This window comes from Magnolia sinica, chromosome 19 (assembly GCF_029962835.1).
Source record: "Magnolia sinica isolate HGM2019 chromosome 19, MsV1, whole genome shotgun sequence".
Taxonomy (NCBI): Eukaryota; Viridiplantae; Streptophyta; class Magnoliopsida; order Magnoliales; family Magnoliaceae; genus Magnolia; species Magnolia sinica.
Genome location: NC_080591.1, coordinates 37,401,963 through 37,414,976, shown reverse-complemented (window position 1 = coordinate 37,414,976; position 13,014 = coordinate 37,401,963).

The following is a 13,014-nucleotide window of genomic DNA, read 5'->3' as shown; positions in this document are numbered from 1 at the left end:
TCTTTCTTTCTTTCTTTTTTTTTTTTTTTTACACACACACACACACACACACACACCCTCACACACTCATGCCGTAGTGGGATTTCACCACCTATGGATACTCGAACCCCAGACTGTGTTGTTCTTTTACTGCCTAACGTTTTGTCCCATAAAGCGTGGGTGTTCTTATAGCTCCCCTATAAAATGTCCCTTTCAGTTTGAGTGGTATATGGTGATTATATAAAACTCCAGAGGCACATCTCCATCTCTTCCACCCACTGGAATTCTATGGGCAATAATCTTCTCAATCTTTCCACTCTCATGAACTATGTATCGGCCCAAGATATCGAAATGGTCATTTTGGAATAACTTTTTGGTCAGTAATCTTAACTGATTCCTTGTTCTTACTTCTGTTGTTGCAAAAATTGCACTCCATAAACTTTTTAATTCTAAATAATTTTAAATCCTTTAGATTCTAAATCACATTTCTGTAAATCAAGCTGTGTTACACCCTATCTCATCTTGTCAATCAATACTATGTCATTTGCAAACAATATGCCCCATAGGATCTCTTTCTATGAATGCATTGTTAACTCGCTCATCCATAACTAATGCAAAAAGATCTAAGTGCGATGCTGGCCAATTAATGCTCCACGCATTTGTTACTGCTTCCTCATATGTATTCTTAATCATGTCAATATATCATCTTAAAACTTTTTCCCACTACCTAATAAATTAACTCTTTCTACCGACTATTGTAAGCTTTCTTTAAGTCAATAAAGACCATGTTGATATCCTTTCACCTCTCCCTACATAGCTTCAGTAGTAGACTTTAGCGTGAAACTAAATTGATTTTTCTGATATAGCCGTCTCATGTCTGAGTCTTTGTTCAATCCCTCTTTTCCAAAATTTCATGATATGGCTTATTTTCATCCACTAAAGTTGAACTATAGTCTAAATCCTATCACCCATCTACTGATGATTTAATGGCCATACCTCACCTTGATCATAGCCTGTGTTTGGACGGTTGGGAACAGCATGCACTTATGCCACTACTTGTGGCTAACGCAGACATTGATAGTTGATACATAGGTACCCAGAAGATTATTATTATTATTATTATTATTTTTCCATCTTTGACCGTCTATAGTATCAACTGACATTAAACCATGTTACCGTCCAGCCCCACCTTATGATTTCCATCAATCTCGTACCTGCATGTCATGTTGTCGTGTATGCCATGATTCACCACGTCAGTGTCTTGTGCACGAATCTGCTGCATTCCTCATTTATTTCTTGGAAGAGGGAGCGCGGTGACTCTGATGCTAGTTTCACACAAGTTAAAATTGGGTGACATCTAGAACCGTCCAAATCTGTGACCAGAATATAATGTTAACCACTTGATTTTTCTCTACAAATTTGAACCATTCACTATTTTTAACCATCCATTTTAGATATATGCTTCAACTACAATGGGTCCCACAATTTGGATGGTCTGGATTGTTGTACATCTGTGCCAATATGTTCAGAGGTGGATCACCACCCTCTTTTAAATGGTTGAAAACTAACATATGAGTCTAACGCTTCCATTGCCCATGAAATAATCAGGTGTTAGAAAATGGAGCATTTGCTATAACATTTTTTTAAAAAAGAAAAAAGAAAAAAGAAGCTGTTTTAAGATTGCTATGATTTTGTGGTTTATATTTGTGGAAAGGGTGTTTGGAGGAAGAAATAAGGCTTCTCTTTGCTATCAAAATGGAACCACTTTATTGGGATTTTGTGTTGGAGAGGATTGTTGTGAAAGGAAAGGTGTGTCTTGCCAAAACACCCACAAACACATTTTTCCTACGTAATTTTCATCGATTAAGGACAATGGTTCAAAATTCTTGCTATTTGGACCATTTAACCCTTTTGTTGATGGCATATAAAGGGAAACTACCAAAAAAAACACCCTCAAGAATCACATATCGAAATAGTCAATTGGTCCATAATGCATAAAATGAATTGATGGCTAAAATAGCTTTTTCTTTTCTTTTTTTTCTAGTCATCCATTTTTCCAGTATGGTTTATTGGCCACAACGATTGAACTATGGCCCATTGTGGGACAATGGTTCAATGATCCAAACCATTTATATGGTGCATCTCACCATCATGCTATGTGTGTGTGTGTGTGTGTGTGTGTGTGTGTGAGGTTTGATCCACTCAACATATGACCTACACGTCACAATAAACAAATGATAGTAATATATGTTATTTATGTGTATTTTGGAATCATAACCAACGACAAAGTGGATGCTTATGAATGCTTAATCAGCGTTTTTCCTTTGCATGATCCATCTATAATGTGTCCACATTCTATCATGTTCCCGTGAACGACACTTGTTCTAGAGACCAGTCTCATGTTTATATTTAACTGTAGGTATTATGATTCATTTCTTTAAAAAGAAGTGACCAAAAAAACATAAAATTAAAAAACAATGATAAAAGCTTAGAAAAAAAAGTTTCATATCAAAGAAGTTTTCCTTTATGTTGCATAAAAAATGTGCTTGACAGTCTATTTGTTTCGTCGATTTCCATAGTAGCATGACTAAGTCATTAATAGCATTTCATAATGCTTGTCTAAGCAAGTATTATGCTATATAATTCGAGGGCCAAATGCATATGTAATAGGAAATTGATAAAAATATTTATAATAATTATAATTTTAAATTATAAAATTATCATTGTTACAATTTTACATGAATAAAACAAATAATGTAAACAATTTATCATTTTCAGTTAAATAATGTTGGCGTCAGTTGACAAGTAATTTGTAAGCATTACTCTTTTCTTTTACTTTACCAATATAATTGGTGGAATAAACAGATCCTTAGAAGTCATTTGGCACTATAAATTTGGGAGAATTTGAGGGGATTTCAAATCCTATAATATATTTGGCACCATAAAATAATTGAAGGTTTCAAATCTAAAGAATTTCAAATCCCATCTAAGAGAAAGTTTGAGGTCAAAGGTGGAAGGTTCGATTATATCTAAAATCCTTCAATGAGTTGCATGTGTGACATGTGTCACTAGGCTACTAATTTATTAGGCACATTATTTCTAGTGATATCCCAAAACAATTAAATTATCAATTGCATCACTATAATTACTTTAATAGGATCATCCACGCCGTCCAAACATTGTCCATGTAAATCAACAGCTAAAAATCGTTGGTCAGTCAATCAGATGTGATCTAATGCTTGTGGCCCATCTGAGATTTGGAATTTCATCATTTTCGGGCAAAGTATATATTTCAATGGGCTTATTACAACCCTATGTCAAACATTACATACGTATACTAATTACAGATATTAAAGTTGATTTAGAAATTAATTCAAACCCTTATAAATATGCTATACATAGGTACTTTTAGATTACATGAGTTCTTAAATCCAAGGTGCCAAACACAATGGAAGGATTCCAAATCCACGCTCTCAAACTGGTTTCTTTAAGTAGAGTTTCTGTTGCGATCCCAACTGATTGAACTTATGAAACTATTATGACTAGGTTTGCTGCATTTATCATACATAGATATAGAACTTCCAAATATGGGTCCCATAATAAATAGATCAAAGCACTATATTGCCATTAATTAGAGTGGTTAATAAGAAAAATACGGTAACCTTGTCTGGAAAATAAAGTACAATGAAAGTAACAAAGAATTTTTGGCAAAAAAAAAAAGAAAAAGGTAATTAGAGAAAAATTAGTAGAAGTGCAAAGTTCTTTCTCAGTATAGAAGTTAGAGGAGCCCTGCGCAAAACAAACACACCACATGCATGCACATGGTGGAAAATGTGTAAAGATAGTGTGAAATAAGGAAAGAAGTTTTTACAACTTTCTAACTTTTGAATGGTGCAAGTTCTTGCGAAATAGGAAATGAGGTGTCGGTTTTTAATCATAGTAAATGAACCTGAGGAATTTGAAGGTCCGCATACTTAGAAACTTGCGACAGCGGATTACCTCTTATCCTGGTAAGATCTTAGTGGGTGTTACCCGGCCCTTACCATGTGGAGCCCACCTTGATGAATTTGTTTCATATCCAATTCATTCCAATCAAACTAATATTTGTATTCTCCCTTCATCCGGTTCTGGTTGACCTTACCAAGGGGTTGGATGGCAAATAAACATTATAGATCGGCTTATGGTGGGCCTTGGGAATTTTTTAATGGTGACCATTCAATTATCACTGTTTCTTGTGGTGTGGTCCACCTGAGATTTGGTTATACTCCTTTTTTTTTTTTCAATGCACGACACACACACACTCACACTTTAGTGGAATTTCACCACCTATGGGTAACCCTTACCCGGTGTTGAAACTCTTGAGAGTCTACCACCAGAGAAAGAGGAAGGACTCGGTTATACTTAATTTTTGAATACGTGATCTAAAATGGGTTGTAGAAACGGATGGACGAAGTGGATATACAGCATATGATCAAGGTGAGCCATACAGTAAGGTTAACACCTACTAAGCTGTTACCGGCATTAGGTTAGGGGGTAACACATAATCCACACCCGAAATTAGCAAGGTTGCGTGGATGGAAGCGGATTGGCTGGTGTACCACACACCACCGACCTGGCTGAGGTGTTGATGTCACCAAGTTATGTGGGTCCCATTATGAGGTATGGGTTATATCCCAACTGTCCTTTCATTTGACGTGCTCTCTGTGAGGCTTGAGCCAAAAATTATGACAGATCCAAAGATTAAGTGGACAACTACGAAAAGCCTTGGGAGATAAGACGTCTACCATTGAAACCTTTTTGGGGTAACAGGAATTTTGGATTAATATGATATTTGTTTTTACTCTTTATACAGATATCTGTGACCTTATGAATGTTTTAACGGTGAGAATAATTATCCCACTATTATATGTGGTGTGGTCTACTTAAGCTTTGGATATAAATTATTTTTGTGGTTATGCTCTAAAATAATCTTATAAAATGGATAAACCGTGTAATAAATACATTATTTTGGGGCACATGTAACTTTGGAAGCGGACTGAGATACCTCGCTCCTAGTGGGGGTGGCTAACAGTGAAGTGTGAGCTGACATTGTTGTGTAGCGAAGACAAGCCCTGACGCTCCCGACTTCCGAGCTGTAGAACAGTTCGTTCAAAGGAGATCAAAGTTACATGGCCCCCACAGTGATGTATTTATTATATCTACACTGATCATCTATTTTTAGAGATTAATTTAGAGCATTATTGAAAAAGTGAATCATATCCAAATATCATCTGGACCCCACCACAAAGAGCAGCGGAGATAATGATTTTCACCATTAAAAAATTCATAGGGCCCACCCATAATGTTTACTATCCATCCAATCTGTTCATAGGGTCACAAAGACCTGAATGAAGAGGAAAAACAAATTTCATATTGATCCAAAACTTTTGTGACTCCAAAACAATGGTAGACGTGCAATCCCCCACTGCTGTTTTCAGTGTGGTCCACTTGACTGTTACATCTGTCTTATTTTTCACCTTAAGCCTTAAGACGAGCTTGCCAAATGGATGAACAGTTTGGATATAACACATCTTATGATCAGACCCACGGAACTCGCCGATGTCAATACAAGATATATAGCTGTTGTGAGGTACACCGGCCAATCCACTTCTGGGATATAACGCATACCTCATGATGAGACCCACATAAATTAGTGACGTCAACACACCATCCAAGATGGTGGCGTGTGGTACGCCAACCAATCCGCTTCTAATGCGTACGCAATCCAAGGGACGCGGATTAGCTACTCACTGGTTGAGTAGCAATAGTAACACTACTAGACTACGTGGGGTTATCATGATTTATCCACACCATCCATCTATTTGGAGAGATCATTTTAGGGCATGAGACAAAGAATGAGTCAGATCCAAAGCTCAAGTGGACCCCACCACATAAAAGAGTGGAGAGAGTGATGCCCACCATTAAAATTTTCTAAGGGCCGCGGAAGTTTCCAATCAAGCTGAAACTTGTGTTTTCCCTTATTTTATATTTATCTTGATTTATGAACACATTGGACCTCAGATAAACATCACAGCTGACCTTAGAAAGGTTGGCGTCACTATTCCGATTGTTTTTTTTATGGTGAGGTCCACTTCAGATTTTGATCTTTCTTGAGAAAATTGCGACTGTGGACCCCACCTTTTATCCAATGATTTTTTTGATGCAAGACAAACTTAACTTGGAACTTAAACATGCTCGTACGGTTAGTAAATTTGAGGACGAAATTACCCCTCCCTTCCTTTTGAAGACGAGCGCTGACGCTACCCCAACTGAGAGTTGTACGAACGGCTCAAAAGAGATCAAAGTTAGATGGGCCCATGGCTATGTATTTATTATATCCACAACGTTCATCCATATTTCGAGATCATTTCGGAGCATTATCCAAAAGGAAAAAAAAAATCATATCCAAAGATCAACTGGACCACACCACAAAGAGCAGCGGGAAAATTGATTTTCACCGTTAAAAATTTTATAGGGCCCACCATAACATTTATTTTCCATCCAATCTATTCATAAGGTCACAAAGGCATGGATGAAGAGGAAAAACAAATTTCATAATGATCAAAAACTTCTGTAACCCCTAAAAGGGTTTCAATGGTAGACGTTCAATTCCCCACTGCCTTTTACAGTGTGGTCCACTTGATAGTTAGATTTGTCTTATTTTTCGTCTCAAGCCTTAATATGAGCTCGCCAAATAGATGGACGATTTGGATGTAACACAGACCTCATGACGGGACCCACAAAAGCACACAGAGGAAAAAAAAAAAAAAAAAGGGACAGACTCAACAGTCTAGCAGATTTATTTATTTATTTATTTTTATTTTTTACAAAGAGAAAATTTTTCCCCTTACATCTTTCTCTAATATATAATTATGTAAATATGTATAAATAAGTATATAAAAATATTTTTCTATCTTTTAATTCATTTCTTTGTCTATTTATTTAATAAGCATATCTCCTAAACTAAAATGAATTACTTAACGTACAACATATGATTTTGGGGTAAGAGAAGCTAATTTAGCCAACTAACCTAGTTATTTTCTAAGATTCCATCGGGTTGATGGTCGAAAATCCATTTCTTTCACTTCGTGGTGAATTTCAATCAATTCGCGGTCAAACTAGAAATTGAGCGAGGCAAACATGAAATTTAGTAGGGCAAACTAAAAATTGAGCGGGGCGAACTAGAAATTTAGCAGGGCAAACTAGAAATTGAGTAGGGTAAAAATGAAATTGAGCGGGGCAAACTACAAATTAAGCAGGACAAACATGAAATTCAGCGGGACAACCTAGAAATTCAGTGAGACAAACTTGAAATTCAGCGGGGGGAAACATGAATTTCAGCTGAGCAAACATGAATTTCAGAGGGGCAAATTAGAAATTGAGCAAGGCAAACATGAAATTGAGCGAGGCAAACTGAAAATTGAGCGGGACAAACTAAAAATTGAGCAGGGCAAACATGAAATTGAGCGGGATAAACTGAAAATTAAATAGGGCAAACTAGAAATTGAGCGGGGAAAACTAAAAATTGAACAGGGTAAAGTAGAAATTGAGCGGGGCAAACTAGAAATTGAGTGAGGCAAATTGAAAATTGAAGAATAAGACACGTACCAAAACATAGATTCCTCTGTCCCCGAGAATCCTGACATTTTAATTAAAATGGCTCAATATATGATGTATCAAAAAAGATAAATATCAAAATGTGGTTGATATTTATCCGTACCTCCCAACCTCCTCAAGCATCTTAGTAGCATTTTGTTGTGCATTATATCCACACTAAGCATCAATAATTGCTGTAAGTAATTTAGTTCTTCAATGAGAGGAGCTATCTAAAATACACAATACTCACCATTAGAGAGTCTAGAGTTCTTGAATACGCAAGGTGTCATTAGAAAACAATATTTCAACAACGAATTTCCCAAATGTCATTAGACCTTCAAATGCATAGGACTCATTGTATCAATGCACAGATGAATTGAATTGTAAACATTCACAAGATAATGACGTTTCCTAGAAGTAATGCTGAGGAACTAGCATTCAAACCACAATTATGCTTCTTTCAAGTCACCTTGAAAGCTGTGTCATTACAATTAGATCTCACACACTCAATTTCTAGTTTGCCTTACTCAATTTTCAGTTTGCCCCGCTGAATGCAAACGATTGCACAAGTAGAGAAAATGCAAACAATTTGCTATGTCTTGTCTTATAAGTGAAAAGCCACTCAATTTTCAAGAGTATATTAGGTACACCCCAGCCTCACCCAGAGTGTTGCAACCCTTACCATGAGGCCCACCTTGATGTATTTATTTTTATCCATGTTGTCCATTCATTTTAGTAAATTATTTTAGGACATGAGTTCTAAAATGAAGTTGTTCCAATTCTCATGTGGACTATACCATAAGGAAAAGAGGTGTTAGACAATTAATAGGACGCAAAATTTTTAGATCAACCTGATATTTGTTTTAAAATAAAAAATAAAAAATTCCTTCTTCTAATTTTATGTGATCTACTCAATAGGTTGGATGACAAATAAACATTATTGCGAGCCATTTGAAGTTTTAATGGTAAGATGTTTAATCACCATTGCTTCCTATTGTATGGTTTACTTATCTCCTTCGTTTTCAAGCTCATGCCATAAAATGATCCGTACAAATGGAGGCCAGAGTGGATATAGAATACATACATCAAGGTAGGTCCACGGCATGGGCCGCTCTCTTCGGTGAGGTCAGGCCGCACCTCATCTACTCCTCATTTTTTAAAATAAGTTCCATGTACCTGAGGCTGTGTGGGCCCATGGAGATGTCCATGACAAATCCACCCTGCACTTCTATTTTGAAAGGCCATAATAAGACATGATTATAAAAATCAGGCATATTCAAATTAAACTTATGTGGGCTATACCACACGAAACAGTGGGATTGAATGTCGAGCGGTGATAGAAGTTTTGTATTAGGATTATATTTGTTCCAATAGTTTATTGAGTGGTAATAGTTCTATGAACAGTTTAAATGGCACATAAATATCATTAGGGGTGTACATCGAGTCGAACCGAGTTGAGCTGGCCTCAACTCGACTCGGCTCGAACACTGGCTGACCTCACCTCGAACTCAGCTCGAATCAGTCCTTGAGCCTGACTGGCCAGCTCGGCTCGGTTCGGTCAGCAGCTTCGGCCAGCTCGGGCCGAGTTCGAGCCAAGATCAAGACGAGTTCACCATTGAGGCATTTTCACAAACACCTAAACTGCGACTTTAAAAACCCACTGTTTTACAAATAAAGACAATGGTTTTACAGGTGTTTAATCAAACACCTTCTAAGTAACATAAAAACTAAAAAAAAAAGAGAAAAAAAGTATTTATTTAATGTACATGTTTGCCCTGCTCAATTTTCATTTTGCCCTGCTAAATTTCTAGTTTGCCCCGCTCAATTTCATGTTTGCCCCGCTCAATTTCTCGTTGGCCCCGCTCAATTTCATGTTTTCCCCGCTCAATTTTATGTTTGCCCCACTCAATTTTCAGTTTGCCCCGCTCAATTTTCAGTTTGCCCCGCTCAATTTCTAGTTTGCCCCGCTCAATTTTTAGTTTACCTTGCTCAATTTCATATTTGCCCTGCTAAATTTTCAGTTTGACCGTGATGTGATTGAAATTGACCACGAAATGAATGAAATAGATTTTCGACCATCGACCCGATGGAATCTTAGAAAATAACTAGGTTGGTTGGCTAAATTAGCTTCTCCTACCCCAAAATCATATGTGGTACGTTAAGTAAATCATTCTAGTTGGGAGATATGTTTGTTAAATAAATAGACAAAGAAATGAATTAAAAGATAGAAAAATATTTTTATATACTTATATATACATATTTACATAATTATGTATTAGAGAAAAATTTAAGGGGTAAAAAGTTCTCCTTGCAAAAATAAATAAATAAATAAATAAATCTGCCACACTTCGCTGGCACCGCCGCCATATGGCAGTCTTTTTTTTAAAAAAAAGATTATTGTTGTGCTGCTTTGCTGGGTCCATCATGAGGTCTGTGTTATATCCAAACCGTCCATCTATTTGGAGAGCTCATATTAAGGCTTGAGACAAAAAATAAGATAGATCTAACTATCAAGTGGACCACACTGTAAAAGGCAGTGGGGAATTGAATGTCTACCATTGAAACCCTTTTAGGGGTTACAGAAGTTTTGGATCATTATGAAATTTATTTTTCCTCTTCATTCAAATCTTTGTGACCTTATGAATGAGCTTAGATGGGGAGGATTTCTCACAAACATCACAGTGGGCCCTCAAAAAGTTTTTAATAGTCGACGTGCATTCAACACTATTTCCTGTAATGTGGTACACTTGAGATTTGGATATACTTCATTTTTGGTCTCATATCATAAAATGATCTGAAAAAATATATGAACAGCATACATCATGGTGGGGCCCACGGACCACCAACCATCCGCCATTGGCGGGTGGCAGGGGGGTGCCCAATCCCGTTTCCGTGAAAGGAGGGGTATTTTCGAACCGATTTTCATTGTCAGTACGTGGAGGTCTAAGTTTGCAACTTAAGTTTGTCTTGCTCCAAAAAAACCATTGGATAAAAGGTGGGGTCTACAGTTGTTAATTTCTCATTTTTCTGTCTCATGCCCTAATAGTATCTCTCCAAATGAATGGATGGTGTGGATACAACACATACATAATGATAGGTCCCACATAGCTTGGTGACATCACTTCAATAGCGACTCTCGCTAATCAACCTGTCCGTATCTAATCCGCGTCCGATTGCAATCAGGAACATACAGCAGCGATCGTCGCAAGACAAGCGCTGCCGCTCCCGGGTCAAAGGAGATCAAAGTTACAGGAAGTGGATTGGGCGGTGTACCACACAGCTATATAGCCGGTGTATTGGCATCAACAAGTTCTGTAAATCTTATCATGAGTTACGTGTAATATCCAAGCGGTCCATCCATTTGGCGAGCTCATCGCAAAGCTTGATAAGAAAAATAATACATATCTAACTATCAAGTAGACCACACTGCAAAAAGCAGTGGGGGATTGAACATCTACAGTTGAAACCCTTTTAGGGTCATAGAAGTTTTGGATCAACATGAAATTTGTTTTTCTTCTTCATTCAGGTCTTTGTTACCTTATGAACATATTGGATGGATATTAAACGTTATGGTGGGTCCTATGATTTTTTTAACGGTGAAAATCATTATCCCCGCTGCTATTTGTAGTGTGGTCTAGTTGATCTTGGGATATGATTCATTTTTTCAATAATTCTCTAAAATAATCTCTAAAAATAGATGAATAGTGTAGATATAATAAATACATCACTGTGGGGCCATGTAACTTTGATCTCCTTTGAACCGTTCGTACAACTCGGAGATGGAGGAGCGTCAGTGCTCGTCTTGCACAACACGTACCTATACAGCAGCTATATAGCTGGTGTGTGGTACACCAGCCAACCGGTTCCTATATCCAAATCCTCTCCACTTGCTGAGCACGTCCTAAAACTTGAGCTAATAAAAACAAAGATAGATCCAATGATGAAGTTGACTACAAAAAGTCACGGGAGATTGAACGCGTACCATTGAAAGCCTCACGGAGTCACAGAAGTTTTGAATTAATATGATTTTTATTTGATCTCTTGATCGAGGCTGCGTGTACTTATTAACATATTGGATGAAAAATAAACTTTATGATATGCCCTGCAAAAGTATTAAGGGTGATAATCATTATCCCACTGTTATTTGTTCTATAGTCCACTTGAGCTTTGGATATAAATTATTTTTGGATCATAATTATAAATTATTTCACGTGAATGCTATGGTTATAATAAATATATCATGGTGGGTCCCACGTAACTTTGATCTTCTTTGAACAGTTCATACAACTTGTCAGTGCTCATCTTCACACGACAGGTACCCACACCAGCTAGGCCGGTGATATGTAGAGCTGAGCATTTCAGATCCGATCTGGTGGATCCGACCCAATCAGACCCAATTTGATCCGATTCGAACCAAACCGACGGTCTAGATCGATGCAGATCGGGTAGCTTCATCCATATCCGAAATCTTTTTCGGTCGAGTTCGGATTGGACCTAATCCGACCCGATCCGATTGGATCCAATTCGATCCAATCCGGGATACGATCCGGACCTTGCTCTCAATATAACAGCTACTTTAAAGCTCTAACATGGAGAAGATATCACCGGCAAGTGGTAGCACCAACTATCAATTTCTACAGCGGATAAAATACAACAACCATCAGATGTGTCAAAGCGTATACAACTCTAGTGTTGTTAATTAACAACAAGAATCTCAGTCATCAAAGCATACAAGCTTTACGTCTGCCACCTTCCAACAATCAAATTCTAAAACAATATCCAAAAAAAAATAAAAAAAAATCATCTCAGCAATCAATCTCTCACACCCAAATCACGTTAATTTATAGCAGAAATTAAAAAAAAAAAATCCAAATCAAATATCAAAAGAACCCGAACAGCGACTGCAACGAAACGATACTCCCATCAATCTATAGCAATAGCTGAGAGAGAGAGAGAGAGAGAGAGAGAGAGAGAGAGAGAGAGAGAGAGAGAGAGAGAGAGGAACGACGATGTACCGATGGAGCATCGATAGCTCGACTGACGATTCCATCTTCTACCAACTGGAAATGGAACATCTATTGGATTTTTGAGCTAGGGTTTCCTTTCTCCATTTTGGGTGGAAAGCAAAAGAGAAAAGGACACCTAGAAAGGACGAGAGAGAGAGAAGGAAAAACGATTGAAAAAGAGGGAAAAACGAATGAGAGCTTGCTTTTCTTGTATGATACTCCTACTCCGTATGACACATGATATACCGGCACTCCAATATTGCACACGTGATATATAATAACTCACATCTGGACTGATCCGAACCTAGCCTAATCCGATCCGACTCGATTTTCCTGACCGAGCCGGGTTCGGATCGGATTAGACAATCCACATTTTGGATTGGTCCGAGTCAGG